At 44.3% G+C, this 13,980-nt stretch overlaps 1 protein-coding gene across 1 annotated transcript in view; it reads right to left on the bottom strand.

The window, feature by feature from the left end:
- SLC6A7 (solute carrier family 6 member 7) overlaps positions 1-13,980 on the bottom strand; it is a 212,935-nt gene that overhangs the window by 63,167 nt on the left and 135,788 nt on the right. The gene's annotated exons all lie outside the window — the stretch shown is intronic.

Here is a 13,980-nt window from a genome sequence, read left to right as displayed (position 1 = left end):
AGTTGTTAGAAACCAACTGAAACCCGAATTTTGAGTTTATGTTGTGAGTTTTATGTATTTTTGAGAATCAGGTTTGTCACAGTACATGCAGCTCATAAAGAAAGGATGAGGCTGCTAACTCTAAAGTGGAAGTTTAGTCATAAAAATAAGTCCTACTAGATCATAGCAGGCTGACACCTTTTGTAGGTAAGGTATGGAAAACATTAAAAATAATTATGTGTATAATAATATGTTTACAATCCAGTAATACACTGCCTCACCCTGCTCTGCTCATGCCCATTTGCTCTCTATTTCTGGGCACTATGCCAAAAATGTAGAGGCTGATCTGCTGACACCCTAATGATTTACTGCTGCTCAGAGGCTCTGGGCTTCAGCAAAATGGCAGACTCCAGCAAAAAGAAACAGAAACAATGCTAGAGGCAATTTACAGCACACATTAATGTTGATAGCATAATTATTTATAGTGGAATGTATGTTCCTTGATAAAGAACATTATTTTTTATCAAGTTGATATGGGTAAAGTCCAGCTTTAAAAACACAAGAAGTAATGGCAGCTCCTGTAGTCCTGTTCTCTTTAACTGATGAACCATTACCAATAAAATAGATAAAAGCAATTACAGTATATATAGCTGTGTTAACAGTTTTTCCCGTTTGAACCAATATTCTGGCGTTTAATAACAGTCTTTCTTGTCGAATGAACGTAGAACAGTTATTATGGCATTTTAGGCATAGAAATTCTTGGACCAGATTCTCAGCTCTTTCTAATAAATGATAGTTATCTGAGCTCAGCTGTCAAATAATCTTTGTTACTGGTAACAGAAGTCTGTAGATGTCATCACATTTGTTGGCTCTGCATAGTTTAGTTGGTTTAATCTGTTATTTGGCTAATTAGTAGTTTGGGCATTTGCCAAACACAACTTAAATGCAACACAATTAAAAGCCTTTGAGCATGACAAAAATGCATTTTAGAAGAAAAAAAAAGAGAATAAACTGTTGAAGAACAACCCGCAAAATAAATTAGAATAATTTAAGGTCATGTACATATCAGAATTTGAAGGCATAAGCTATACAATTAATTTAAAGCAGTTTTAAGAGTTAAAGTAGTTCTAAAGGGAGAAGATTTTTTATCTTAATGCATTCTACCGGTACCGAGATGATGCCTGCAGCTGCAGGCATCACCCCAGAATAACCCCTTAAACCGAGGTCGCATATATGCGTACGGTCGGCGCTAAGGGGTTGTTAAATAGAAAAACAGAACAACATACAGGTATCTTGAACAGTAATTGCACAATGAAAATTGGTAAGGCGAAGCAAAATTACAAGCAGGAGTCAATTGACGATGCATAAACCTTTTAGAAGTGGATCTAGTCCCAGTTTCTACAATAGGGTGGATGGTCTTCAGCTAGTGAACATTGTTTGGGTCAGATAACTGTCAAAGTTTGTAATATGTGTGTAATAGTTGCTTTGTTGCCTTTTGCCCAGCGAATGTACCATTCCGTTACATTGAATCCCAAGAAAAAAATAGCCATAAGAATAATCGACCTGCAGGGGAAAAAATATGAGGTAGACCTTAGCACTGTGTACAGTCTATGGAAAATCTTGTGTGAATGGATGAGAGAAAGGGTGTTTTGCCAAACAAACCTCAAGTTGCAGTGGGAAGTGAAACATTTAGCAATGGTATAAATAATTACCCCTGTAAATGTGACAGATTCCTCCTTGTTGTTATGGAGCAGGCCCCTGCCCGCATCCTAACAACCGGTGACTCACACTTTATACCTGTTCAGCACATTCAGCTGTCAGCTGGAGATTCCCAACTGATAGGTGAATGTAAACAAACAGTAGGAATAGTGTAAATAAATAGCATTGGCTCCCCCCCAAAATATATTATATGTTTGGTATGAATTTTAAGGAAGACCCCCCCAAAAAAAAAAAAGGGTGAGGAGTCACTTCTAAATTCCATACAAGACCCCAAGTCTGGTATAGATCTTAAGGGGGAAATCCCATGAAAAAAAGCAAGGGAAAAAAAAGTGCCCCCCGCATCCATACCAGTCCCTTATCTGAGCATGCAGTCTGGGTGGCCAGGAAAGGGGGGGTGAACCAGACGAGACTATATTCTCTCAACATGGAGTGGTACCTTAACGGGGGGGCTGTTAAAGCTTGTTGATAAGAACTAGGGCCTCTTCCCCACAACACTGGTCCAGTTGTTTTTGAGGTTTGTGGTCAGGGGACTTATCAGAATATGGAAGCATCCTTTAAAAACAAGGGGCTCTCCAAGATGCCGCCGCTCTTTCCTCCATGTGAATGGGTACACCAAACACCCATTTATTTGGCCATTCAGACAGGAAATCTGCATTTAAGCATTTCTCCTGCCGGTCCAGTGTTCTTTCTATAGTGTTAGGCTGGCCATACAATAGTCATTTTGTTTTGTTCAACCAGCGGGTTGAAAAAATAAATGACCCAATTACCCCATCCACGCACTTGATGTAGATGGGGAAATCACTCCCCCTGAGATATTGTGTTCTGACAGCGCTAAAATTGGAGTCACTGATCATTTGGGAAAAACCTATCAGGCTGAAAATACAGAAGTTGATCTCCCAACCAGCCTGACCGTACATGGATCGAAATTTGGCTGGTACCTGCTGAACCGGCTGAACTTCAATTCATATATGGCTGCCCTCAGGCTATTTCATCTACTGGTGAATGTTAATTATCATGGTTTAGGCCGGGTTTACACTGGTGCAACATGACACCTGTCCTACTTTGGATCTGACTTTGCCCTGCGTCTTGTCAGAGATGCGTCCGATTTCAATGAACGGGGATCTGACTTGGATCCCCGCCAATACCAGGCACTGTGTTTGGTATGAATTTTGAGGGGGAACTCCACGCCAAATTTTAAATTAAAAAAACGCAAGAGCATACCGGGTCCTTCGGTCTGATATGGATATGAAAGCCCCTATGCCAGAAAAACGGCGTGGGGGTCCCACCAAAATCCATACCAGACCCTTATCCAAGCACGCAGCCCAGCCAGTCAGGAAGGGGGGTGGGGACGAGCAAACGCCCCCCCCCTTCCTGAACCATACCAGGCTGCGTGCCCTCAACATGGAGGGGTGGGTGCATTGGGGCAGGGGGGCGCACTGATCCCCCCCACCCCAAAGCACCCTGTCCCCATGTTGATGAGGACAAGGGCCTCCCCCCAACAACCCTGGCTGTTGGTTGTCCGTTGTCGGTGTCTGTGGGTGGGGGCTTATTGGAATCCGGGAGCCCCCTTTAATAAGGGGGTCCCAGATCCCGCCCCCCCCCGCTCTATGTGAATGAGTATGAGGTACATTGTACCCCTACCCATTCTTCTGGGGGGAAAAAAGTGTCAATAAAAGAAAACTCACTAGACCGGTTTTTAAAGTAATTTATTAGGCAGCTCTGGGGGTCGCTTCCGACTTCTCCGCTCTCTCCGGCCTCTTCTCCTGGTCTCTGGTTCTTCTCCTGCTCTCCGGTATCTTCAGCCAGACCCCTCCGCTATCTTCTTTTGCCCGCTCTTTTGCAAGCGTTGGCACGGTCTTTTCCGTCATCTTCTTCCCTCCTGTCTTCTTCCGATGTTGTCACGACACTCTCTCCCACTGTAATGCAGACATATATAGGCATGGGGCATGGTCACCGGATGACCCCGCCCCTTATAAAGGCCACCACCCATGGCATGGTGGGACCCTTGTCCTCATCAACATGGAGACAAGGTGCTTTGGGCAGGCAGTGTGCCCCCTTGCCCCAAAGCACCCACCCCCATGTTGGGGGCATGCGGTCTGTTGCAGTTCAGGAGGGGGGGGGGCGCTTGCTCGTCCCCACCCCCTTTCCTGACTGGCCTGGCTGCATGCGTGAATAAGGGTTTGGTATGGATTTTGGGGATCCCCACGCCGTTTTTTTGTCGTAGGGGGTTCTCCTTAAAATACATATCGGTCCAAAGGGCCTAGTATGCTCTTTGAGGTGGAACCCATGCCAGTTTTTTATTAAAATTTTGGCGTGGAGTTCCCCCAATTTGGTATGGATTTTGGGGTGACCTCCACGCCATTTTTTCAGCATAGGGGGTTCCCCTTAAAATCCATATCAGTCCGAAGGGCCTGGTATGTTCTTGGAGGTGGAACCCATTCCATTTTTTTATTTAAAATTTGGCGTGGAGTTCCCCCTCAAGATCATCAGAGCAAAAGTCGCATGTTAAAGTCGGATCAGGCAAGACAGCGATCTGACTTTGATCAGACTTCAATGATATTCAATGGGCTGAAGTAGGATCAAAGTCAGACCAAAGTAGTGCAGGGAGCATTTTCAAAGTCGGACCGACTTGTATTAAGACGGCTCCCATAGGGAAACATTGATTTTCACACATCATGCGACATGAGCTCCCAATGTCGGAGCGTTTGTCGCACCAGTGTAAACCCGGCCTAAATGTTCTTAGAACTATTTTTCTTCTATTATCGAAGGGGCAAAGAGCATAAAGCAACAAAGAAACTTTTACACACATATTAAAAACGTTACAGGCATTATTCATTACATTTGCGTCAATGGTGAGACATTCACAAAGCACATTTTTTTATATGTAGACCCCGAAGTGACTTTTGTGCATTTTGTAATACCCCTTATTGGTAATAGTAACTGTCTGTATATGCACTAAAAGTTTCTTTTGACATGGTGAAGTACTATGTACTAGTATTATGCTTAATATACTGATGATCTATTTTTACTTTTCTATCATTGGGAGGCAGGATTGCCAACCGTCTGTAATTTTTACAGAAAGTTTGTAAAAATCACCCTGATTTTTCCTGTCCATAAAACTGACAAAACTGTATCTAACAATATGGAGGCTGGCTTATCCCTGTAGTCTCTACGGCCACTTACAGTTCCAAGTCCCGCTACCATTGCTGCTGGCCACTGCCCACTTGTCAAAACTATTGGTTGCTGAGCCCACCTAGCGTCCTAGCAACCAATTATGTGTGGTTCCCAGCATTCAGAGGAGGAGGATGAAACGTCCTCCTACAGACTTGCTGCTCCACCTCCAAGCTTCAGCCTAATTGAGAATAAACTTGGAGACTGAATCCAGCTCTGAGGTAGGGGGGACCCACTGGGACTCTAAGGGTGGGGAAGGGACCAGTGCTGGTGGTGTGCGCCAAGGAGCGAGGGTATCAGGAGGGGAGGGAGCGGGGGGATGGGGAAGAGTGATATCTTCTTGTGCAGTCCTGCTGTGTGTGGGCACTGGGGAGCTGAGAAATGAAGAAATTGGAGCCTGCTATGCTGGGATTTGTAGTCTCATGGAGACAGGAAGGAAATGCTCACACACACACACATACACACTGAGAGGGCATAGGGGGTCATGTAAGGTAAAAGAACCCTGTGATGTGAGGGGTCTCTGGTCACCACCAGAGCCAATAGAGATCCCAGTTACAGCAAAGTTCCCCCTTACAGTGAAAGGAGGAGCTCTAGGGACTCTTATATAAAGGGGGACTGTGATGTAAAAGTGAATTCTGGGGACTATGATGTAGATGGAATCTCTAAGAACTTTGATGTGAGGGGGACTCTGGGATTTAAGGGAGATTGCTAGAAATTCTGAAGTAATGGGGGACTCTGGTGACCAGAGACCCTTTTACATCAGAGTTCACCTTTATACCAGAGTCCATAGTGGTCTCTTTACATACTCCTAAATCAGAGTGCCTAGATTTCCCAGTCACATCAGAGTCTGCAGAGTCCCCCTTTGCATTGTAAGGGGGAACTCTGTGGACTCTGATCTAAAGGGGGCTCTGATGTAAAGGCAAACTCTGGGAACTATGGTTACATAGTTACATAGTAGGTGAGGTTGAAAAAAGACACAAGTCCATTAAGTCCAACCTATGTGTGTGAAACTAATATATGAGATGGACTCCTAACATGCAAAGCAAGATAGTTCGTGATTTATCATAATTGTGATGATTTTGGCTTACAGCTCATGAAAACCCCAAATCCACAATCTCTGAAAATTAGAATATTGTGAAAAGGTGCAATATTCTAGACTCAAAGTGTCCCCCTCTAATCAGCTAATTAAGCCATAACACCTGCAATGGGTTCCTGAGCCTTTAAATGGTCTCTCAGTCTGGTTCAGTAGGAACCACATTAATATAAAGTTATGTGGAAGGGAAAAGTGTGGAAGAAAAAGGTGCACAAGCAGCAGGGATAACCGCAGCCTGGAGAGGATTGTCAGAAAAAGGCCATTCAAAAGTGTTGGAGACTTTCACAAGGAGTGGACTGAGGCTGGAGTCAGTGCATCAAGAGCCACCACACACAGACGGATCCTGGAAATGGGCTTCAAATGCCCTATTCATCTTGTCAAGCCCCTCCTGAACAACAAAAATCAGTAGCGTCTTACCTGGGCTAAAAAAAATCAGGCCTGGTCTATTGCTCAGTGGTCCAAAGTCCTTTTTTCTGATGGGAGCAAATTTTGCATCTCATTTGAAAACCAAGGACTAGAGATGGACGAACTTCCGACGGGACGTTTCGCGAACGCAGCCAAAAGTTTGCGAACCACAAAGTTTGCGGCGAGCCCCATTGACTTCAATGGCAGGCGAATTTTAAAAACCTACAGGTCATATTTTCAGCCACAAAATACTTACTAGCTGTGCACACATAGTCCCACCACATGGCCACTGACATAACACATGTATGAAGTGAATCTGGGATCGACAACTACAAGCATTCTTTTTTTTATCTGTGAAATTTTGACAATTCAGGACTCAGGAGCGCATGAAGGCAATGGAGGAGAGGAAAGGTCAGGGTAGGCTATGAAGAGTGTGCAGGAGATGATCACCAGCACTGTGATATAGAGCACTGACACCAGTACCGTGATATAGAGCACTGACACCAGCACCATGATAGAGAGCACTGACACCAGCACCGTTGATCGTTGATATGGATCGGAAAATAATTCCTGTGACTCAAGCGGAAGGTATATGGTGGTGGTGGTGGTGTTGGTGGTAGTGTCTTTGGGGGTGCACATAGCAGAGAGTGAAGAAGAGGGTGTAGATCAAGAGGATGAGGAGGGTGCAGAAGAGTAAGGCTGAGTGAGTCACTCAACCAAGTCTGATGCGTCCTTCGACGTAATCGCACGCACCTTCTGCAATTTGCCACTTTGGCTCAAGCCTGTTGCTCCTACCCTACCCCTACCACCCCTGCGGAAGGGCCTGCCTCTTCCTCTGCATGTCACTTTTTAAATTACCCTGTGACAAAAGTCTCTAGAGAAGGGCAGTATGTATGTGGAAGAAGGTATATAACACCCCGCTTCAATCTGTCGTTTTTGGGGGCCACTGGCCTATCACACCAGTTATAATACTTTTTTTTTATTGCGTTTGTCACTCTTTGTAGTATCGCTGCTGAACCGCTCAGCAATCCCAATGCTGCACAGTGGAAATGCACTATACTATGCTTTCTATATGTGCAAGTATTTTATACGTGTATTACACACCTATATGCTGCACACCAAATAGTACACCTATACCAGTCCTTAAAAGGACCTTTGTGGACCTAGTAGCTAGCGATTTGCAGACTGTCCCTCAGTCCCTACACTGATAAAAGACTGCTGCAGAATAGGGCAGTAATCTGCAGCACAGCCCTGCACCAGCACCCTATATATTGTACACCTATACCAGTCCTTAAAAGGACCTTTGTGGACCTAGTAGCTAGTGATTTGCATACTGGCCCTTAGTCCCTACACTGATAAAAGACTGCTGCAGAATAGGGCAGCAGTCAGCAGCAGTGCACCACAACCCTATATATTGTACACCTATACCAGTCCTTACAAGGACCTTTGTGGACCTAGTAGCTAGTGATTTGCAGACTGTCCCTCAGTCCCTACACTGATAAAGGACTGCTGCAGAATAGGGCAGTAATCTGCAGCACAGCCCTGCACCAGCACCCTATATATTTTACACCTATACCAGTCCTTAAAAGGACCTTTGTGGACCTAGTAGCTAGTGATTTGCATACTGTCCCTCAGTCCCTACACTGATAAAAGATTGCTGCAGAATAGGGCAGTAATCTGCAGCACAGCCCTGCACCAGCACCCTATATTTTGTACAACTATACCAGTCCTTAAAAGGACCTTTGTGGACCTAGTAGCTAGTGATTTGCAGCCTGTCCCTCAGTCCCTACACTGATAAAAGACAGCTGCAGAATCGGGCAGCAGTCAAGTATAATATTCTTTCTATATTTGGAAGAAAGTATATTATACGTGTACAACCCTATATACTGCACACCTATACCAGTCCGTAAAAGGACCTTTGTGGACCTAAAAGTAATAGCTAGTGATTAAACTGACTGTCCCTGCTCCACACAGCATCCTGTCCCTACACTAACAAAAGACAGCTGCATAATCAGTCAGCAGTGCACTCTGCAATCACCAGCAGAGCAGTGCACCAGAACCCTATATACTGTACACCTATACCAGTCCTTAAAAGGACTTTTGTGGACCTAATAGCTAGCGATTTGTGTCACTACAGTCTCTCCCTGCGCCACACAGCGTCCTGTCCCTACACTGACATAAGACAAAATGTAAAATGGCCACCAGATCAGGTCTATTTATAAGGTAGGGGGAATGTCCAATTGTCCATGTGCTGAAATGTCTCAATTGGCTGTCCTGTACCCCATGATGGATGTGTCATCATGGGTCAAAGTTCTTTCACACTGTAAACACATATGTCTGCTGGGGCGAACAGCGGCAATAGTCTGCTGATTGGGCGAAACGCCAACACGCAAAATTTGCTGCGAACCGACCGCCGGGCGAACAGTTCGGCCATCCCTACCAAGGACCCAGAGTATGGAGGAAGAATGGAGAGGCACACACTGCAAGATGCTTGAAGTCCAGTGTGAAGTTTCCATAATCTGTGTTGATTTGGGGAGCAATTTCATCTGCTGGTGTTGGTCCACTGTGCTTCATTAAGTCCAGGGTCAATGCAGTCTACCAGGAGATTTTGGAGCACTTCATGCTTCCTTCCACAGACAAGCTCTATGGGGATGCTGACTTCATTTTCCAGCACCTGCCCACACTGTCAAAAGCTCCAAAACCTGGTTCAATGACCATGGGATTACTGTGCTTGATTTGCCAGCAAAATCTTCTGACCTGAACCCGATAGAGTATCTGTGGGGCATTGCCAAGAGAAAGATGAGAGACATGAGACCAAACAATGCGGAAGAGCTGAAGGCCGCTATTGAAGCACTCTGGTCTTCCATAACACCTCAGCAGTGCCACAGGCTGATAGCTTCCATGCCACGCTGCATTGAGGCAGTAATTGCTGAAAAAGGGGCCCAAGTACTGAGTACATATGCATGCTTATACTTTTCTGAGATTGTGGATTTGGGGTTTTCATGAGCTGTAAGCCATAATCATCACAATTATGACAAATCACAACTTGAACTATCTTGCTTTGCATGTAATGAGTCTATCTCATATATTAGTTTCATCTTTTAAGTTACATTAGTGAAATAAATGAACTTTTGCATGATATTCTAATTTTTCGAGTATCACCTGTACTTTTTTTTACCCCTGTATGTTGCAGTCGTTCAGGCGCTTATCTAATAGGTTTTGAAACTTTTGATTTGATGCCCCCCGCTGAGACCACCGTCTCTGGAAGGGAATTCCACATCCTTTCCGCTCTTACAGTAAAGAACCCTCTACGTAGTTTAAGGTTAAACCTCTTTTCTTCTAAATGGTGTGGCCACGTGTCTTGTTAAACTCCCTTCCGTGAAATCCCTATTGTGGGGTTACCAGTACGGTATTTATAAATTGAAATCATATCCCCTCTCAAGCGTCTCTTTCCGGAGAGAATAAGTTCAGTGCTTGCAAACTTTCCTCATAACTAATATCCTCCAGACCCTTTATTAACTTAGTTGCCCTTCTTTGTACTCGCTCCATTTCCAGTACATCTTTCCTGAGGGCTGGTGCCCAAAACTGGACAGCATACTCTAGGTGCGGCCGAACCAGAGTCTTGTGGAGCAGGAGAATTATCATTTTATCTCTGGAGTTGATCCCCTTTTTAATGCATGACGATATTCTGTTGGCTTTGTTAGCAGCAGCTTGGCATTGCATGCAGGTCCTTTTCCATCCTAGATTCCCCAGATATTCTCCCCCCAGTGTATAGATTGCATTCATATTGTTGCCACCTAAATGCATTATTTTATATTTTTCTACATTAAACCTCATTTGCCATGTATTTGCCCACCCCATTCATTTGTTCAGATCTTTTTGCAAGGTTTCCACATCCTGCGGAGAAGTTACTGCCCTGCTTAGCTTAGTATCATCCGCAAATACAGAGATTGAACTGTTTACCCCATCCTCCAGGTAATTTATGAACAAAATAAATAGGATGGGTCCCAGCACAGAACCCTGGGGGACCCCACTACCTGCCTCTGACCATTCCGAGTACTCCCCATTTATGACCACCCTCTGAACTCGCCCTTGTAGGCAGTTTTCATTCCATGTACTCACCCTATGGCCCATGCTAATGGACCTTATTTAGTACAGTAAACATTTATGGGGAACTGTGTCAAATGCTTTTGCAAAATCTACGTCTATGGGCCTTCCTTTATCTAGATGGCAACTCACCTCCTCATAGAAGGTTAATAGATTGGTTTGGCAAGAACGATTCTTCATGAATCCATGCTAATTACTGCTAATGATACCATTCTCGTTACTAAAATCTTGTATATAGTCCCTTATCATACCCTCCAAGAGCTTGCATACTATTGATGTTAGGCTACTTGGTCTGTAATTCCCAGGGATGTATTTAGGGCCCTTTTAAAATTTTGGTGCTACATTGGCTTTTCTCCAATCACCTGGTACCATTCCAGTCAGTAGACTGTCAGTAAAAATTAGGAAACTCAGTCAAGTAATTGCCAGACCATTGTTCCTAAGTACCCACGGATGCAAGCCATCTGATCCCGGTGATTTATTCATTTTAAGTTTCCCAAGTCTAATTTTAATTCTGTCCTCTGTTAACCATGGAGGTGCTTCATGCGATGTGTCATAAGGATAAATACTGCAATTTTGGTTACTGAAGCCCCTTGATTCCTTTGTGAAGACTGAAGAGAATAATAAATTCAATACATTTGCCATCTCCCCATCCTTTGTAACGAGATGGCATTCCTCATTCTTTATGGGGCCAATATGGTCTGTCCTCCCTTTTTTACTGTTTACATAATTAAAGAATTTCTTGGGATTTTTTTTGCTCTCCTCCGCTATGTGTATTTTGTGTTCTATCTTAGCCATCCTAATTGCACCCTTGCATTTCTTGTTGCATTCTTTAAAAAGTCTGAATGCTGATGATGATCCCTCAACCTTGTAATTTTTGGAGGCCTTCTCCTTTGCTTTTATATGCATTTTTACATTGGCGTTAAGCCATGCAAGACTTTAAAATGTATTACCCAATGGCTAGTGCCCTTATTTAATATGCTCTTAAAGTAAACCCATCTCTCCTCCATGTTCTTTGTACCTAAGATTTTATCCCAAGTCATGCCTTCTAACAAGGTTTGTAGTTTAGGGAAGTTGGCTCTTTTGAAATTCAGTAAGTATGGCGTAAGGGAAGTTCTGGGAACCCTAATTTAAGGGAGTAACTCTGGGGACTCTGATGTAAAGGGAAACTCTGGGAACCTTTATTTAAGGGGGAACTCTTATGTAAGGGGGCTCTGATGCACGGGCAATGCTGTGGACTCTGATGTAAAGGGGAAAAGCTGTGGACTCTAATGTAAGGAGGGAATGCTCAGGAGAATCTGATTTAAGGGAAACTCTGTGGACTCTGGTGTAAAGGGTAACTTTTATGTAAATGGGAAACAGTGGGGACTCTGATGTAAGAAGGGACCCTGGGAACCCTGTTATATAGGGAAATGCTGGGGACTGGGGGCAAGCCCACAGACGAAGACGTAATGACGAAACGTGTATGGTCGTGACCGTGCAGCTTTACATCATCGCAGCAGGAGAGCTTGTCTTCCCGGGACCCGCCACAGATACTGAGACCGTTTGTCAACATTGTGATCTGGACTGTGGTGAGACAAGACTGAGCCCTGCTGGCGACATTTAATGTGATATGAGAGCCTTTTATTTTGTACGTATGTTTTTAACGAGTGTATACGAGTTTGCCTATTAAAAACAGTTTGCACTATGGATTGTATTTCTGATTCTTTCCATATGTGAAATAACAACGAATTGTGTTGGTTGGAGAGAGGCTTAATTGGAGGTTTATGGCTGTGAACAGGAAACAGGAGCTATTTAACATTTGATGTGCCTGTATTTAATCTTAGTTTTGGTGAGTGCATTACCATTGGGAGAGTCACTGTGCATGGAGTTTTCACATTGACAATTTGGTGGATGGCTTGGAAACTGACTCCTTTCTCTTCCTCTGAATATTAATTGAAGCACTCTATCCACAACTTAAGACTCAGCACATCGGTTAAATCTATGAACTTTCTGACCTTCATTTTCTGATCGTCTCATTTTTATTTTATTTTCTTAGCGCTGTCAATATAGTACACTCTGGGCTGCAATTTTCTGGAATAAGTGATACTATATATCTGTGTGATAAATGCTGGGGACTGTTGATGTAAGGGGGATTCTCTAATGTGAACAAAGGGTTCATCCTGACTTTATGTTACTTACTCCTGACCCCTGCACTCTAAACATTACTGTATGTTGTGCAACACATCGTCCTGACCATGGTGTTCATTGTCTCAAAAGTTGCTGGTTTTAATAAATTTCGTCTTTAAGGTAGTCTCAGTCAGATGAAATTATAGCGCTCCTGGGACCTCCCTCCTGTCATGTGCCCCCCACAGCAGCAAGCCATGGTTTAGCCCCATCCCTTCCATCTCCTTAATGGCTCACAGGCTGTAATTGACAGTAGCCAATAGCCAATCAGGAGTGCTAGTCCCCACAGAGACAAGGCTCTCGTGGACATCACTGGATCGAGAGGGGGCTCAGATAAATATTAATGTGGGCTGCTGCACACAGAAGTTTTTTTACCTTCATGCAATAAAACCTTGTGTCTTTACAACCACTTTAATGTTTAAAAAATGCTCCTTTGTCCTGGGGTTTGTTTGTGTCTGTAAGCCCTTGTACACGCGGTCGGAGATTCCGACAACCAAGAGGTCCGGAAGTGATGTTGCATACACACGGTCAGACTAAGTTGTCGGAATTTCTGGTTACCAAGAACGCGGTGATGTAAGCCACGTATGACGGGCCTAGAAAAGGGAAGTTCAGCACCATGTCCGGCACCCTTTGGGCTCCTTCTGCTGATCTCGTGTGCATCGCGTGTTAGTAGAAGTTTGGTGAGAGACGATTTGTGCTTTTCAGATTTGTGCTTCAGTTCGGTACTGCTTTCAGTTTCTGCTTGTCTTTGCGTATCTGATAATCAGTGCGTGCAGTCAGTAAGCATTTGTTTCTCATTGTGGACTATATCTTGGTATAGTACGCTTTGATTTGCATTGCTTATTGTCCGCTTGCTTCTGCTATTCAGGTCGTTCTTTCAGGCCTTGCTGTTTATCGGTGCTTTCTGTTGTCCGTTCTGACCAGCCGATCGTTTTCAAACCATGTTTCGTCTACGTACTCGTCGTAGAGTTTGTGCTGTGCAGGGGCTTCGTGTTCGGGTTCTTACTTTGACACAAGCCCGGTCCATGAACAGGGAGGGGAGGCGTTTGTGGACCAAGAATTGGTTGCGACAGAGTGACCATTTCTCGCACATGCCTTTGCTCTGTGAGATCCGGGAGAATAATCCTGATGATTTCAGGAATTATCTCCAGATGACGGGCCCCGTTTTTCACCATCTGCTGGCTTTGCTGTCCTCTTATATCAGCAGGCAGGATACCTGCATGCGGCAAGCCATCACTCCAGAGCAGAGGCTCATCGCCACGTTGCGCTACTTGGCGACAGGGAGAAGCCTTCAGGACCTCAAGTTCTCTACAGGTGTGTAGATGTGACGATTTAAAAAATTG

This window comes from Lithobates pipiens, unplaced genomic scaffold (assembly GCF_037356315.1).
Source record: "Lithobates pipiens isolate NorthernLeopardFrog02 unplaced genomic scaffold, aLitPip1_a1.2 Scaffold_8, whole genome shotgun sequence".
Lineage (NCBI taxonomy): Eukaryota > Metazoa > Chordata > Amphibia > Anura > Ranidae > Lithobates > Lithobates pipiens.
The sequence above is the reverse complement of the archived record's forward strand: the minus strand, read 5'-3'. Positions and strand labels throughout refer to the sequence as shown.